This window comes from Bicyclus anynana, chromosome Z (assembly GCF_947172395.1).
Source record: "Bicyclus anynana chromosome Z, ilBicAnyn1.1, whole genome shotgun sequence".
Taxonomy (NCBI): Eukaryota; Metazoa; Arthropoda; class Insecta; order Lepidoptera; family Nymphalidae; genus Bicyclus; species Bicyclus anynana.
The window spans coordinates 19740708-19743569 of record NC_069110.1 but is presented as its reverse complement, the minus strand read 5'-3'; positions in this window follow the sequence as shown (position 1 = coordinate 19743569).

Below are 2862 nucleotides of genomic sequence, written 5' to 3'. Positions count from 1 at the left end.
ATTTCATACTACCCTGTCACTGTTTTATTAGTCAACCTATTTGAAATGTGTCAGTGTGAATATTTTCTACAATTTATTTCCTATCCCAAATAAACAACAGATGAGGGTAATATCTCCGGCAAGAAACTCAACAGTTGTTCTTTAAAAAAAAATAATAATACAGTATTAATTTACAAATGCTAACAACTTTACAATTTCTAATAGGTTTACTTCCTGTGTAAGGGTGGAAGCTGATGCAATGGCCTCCAAGCACTTTCTTTAAGGAACTCATCAATGGTGCAGTAACCTCGACTAAGTAAATGTTTTATAACACGTTGCATAAAGTTATTAGGCAGGTCCATCGCCATAGTATGGAGATGATCGCGACCTGATGAATGTGGTAATCCAGAGTAAAATCTATCTCCATTCCAAATTTCAGCCAAATCGATTCAGTAGTAGCGGCGTTACAAAGAAACAAACATTCCAATAAACATACGTCCATACAAACTTTCGCGTAGGATTAACAAAATTAAATCGCAAAAATAACTTAAACTAAAACACAATTACCAAGAATAATAAAATAATAAAGAAACAAGAATATGAAATAAATGTCATTAAATTAACATATAAACTACAGTCCCAGTAGATATAACAAGCTACAGTTTACTGTGAAGAATAGAGTTACCTCTTTTATTGCAATTACGTAAAAATACGCTGTTTTTATGAATTTTTAATAATTATTAATTGATTCTGAAACACGGCTAAAACGTACTTATCACGTGATAAGTACAACGTCGGAATATACCCGACTAGTTTCGAACCCATATGGGGCTTTTGGTCACGAGCTGGCGGCACGATCCAAAAAAGAACTAAGTCGCTAGAACCAGCTCATGACTAAAGGCCCCGGATTCGAAACTAGTTGGGCATACTCCGACGTTGTATTACGTAAGTTTTAGCCGTGTTTCATAATCAATTAATGTGAATAATACTCACGATAGCTTAATTTTTTGATAATTCTCTAAAAAAACTTGAGAAACAGCTGGGACATGCGTAAAACTCCAATACTTTAAAATATCTTACTAAGTCTCAAAAAGCCAACCTTAATTCAATAATGAATAATAAAATATTTTAATCCACTTCACTTGAACCTAATTTTTTTACCTAATTTCCCTATTTATGTACATTTGCCCGGGATGTTGAAAAATTATTTTTTTTTGATTTCACCACGCGGTATCTGTCTATAACTAGAGTACAAAGCACAAATTTATTTTGGTCTTCTAAATTATTTATTAATCTCACGTCCGGTTAGCATAAATTAGGTGATAAACCGCGACTGAACCGTATACCTGTATGTAATGGGTTTTCTAAAATGCTATTTAATATTAATGATAATAACCAAACCCATTACCAAATGACTTATTATCTATACTAATATTATAAAGAGGAAAACTTTGTTTGTTTGTTTGTAATGAATAGGCTCAAAAACTACTGGATCGATTTTAAAAATTCTTTCACCATTCGAAAGCTACATTATCCACAAGTAACATAGGCTAAATTTTATTTTGGAAAAAATAGGGTTCCGTAAGATATTTGGGTTTTTCGGACACAAGGTGTAAAAAATCAACCAAAAAAGTTTACATCGAGTTTCACGCGGACGAAGTCGCGGGCGTCGGCTAGTTTAGTACATAAATATAGTAAAGATGATTAATTGGAACACAAGGAACTCTAACCAAATGGCTTTATCATTATTAATTAATTTTAACACAAATAAATAAAACTTTTATAATTTAATCTAATATAGGTACCAGTAGATGGCTCTTTTGAAAAATCTCTACTTTATAGATCATTCATTTTGGGCCCTTTTTGAAAGTGATAGACCTTGTACAGTAGGCATCAAATCATATCAATAATAATCTGTAAATATAAATAGATATGATATTTAAGTATAATTTTTAAATTGCTATACCTGCTATATACTTCCTAGTGGCTGGTGGGAGGCTTTGGCCGTGGCTAGTTACCACCCTACCGACAAAGACGTACCGCCAAGCAATTTAGCGTTCCGGTACGACGTCGTGTAAATACCGAAAGGGGTGTAGAATTCATCCTCCTCCTAACTAGTTAGCCTGATTCCATCTTAGATTGCATCATCACTTACCATCAGGTGAGATTGTAATCAAGGGATAACTTGTAAGGAATAAAAAAAAGAGTTGTATTTACTAGAGCCATTGCTGGAGTTCTGATACTGATAAGATAGTTAATAATAAAGATAGTTAATTGCTTTTCTCCAGTAACTCCAATATAAAGGTTAATTGTTCTTGAATGTCTCGCATCATTGAAAATTTCCCGAAACCACCAATCCGCATTTGCTTTACTGCAATTGGTCTAGGCTCTCGCCACAGCCCTTACAGTAGTATCGCTGTAAAAATGGAGCAACTTCTCCCATTTTCCCAACATTTCCCTTCACTGCTCTGCTCCTATTGATCGTAGCGCGATGAAAAGTATACCTATTATAATCTGCCCAGGAGTATGAAGAGTAATTATTGTACCAAGTTTCGTTAAAATCTGTTGAGTAGTTTTTGTTTCTATAATGAACCTACAGACAGACAGACAGGCAGACAAAATTTTTACTGATTTCTTTTTTGGCATCAGTATCGATCACTAATTACCCCTTGATAGTTTTTTTTAGAAATATATTTCAGATACAGAATTGACCTCTCTACAGATTTCTTATAAGTATCTTAAGTTAAAGAAGATATAGATTATAAAACAGCTTGGAAGTAACTTTGTATAATATTTTGTTTGTTTGTATTGTTTGTATAATATTTATATAGAAGTAAGCCGGTGTCTCAAATAGTTCGTTAATGGCAGGTGTCCACAGATCTG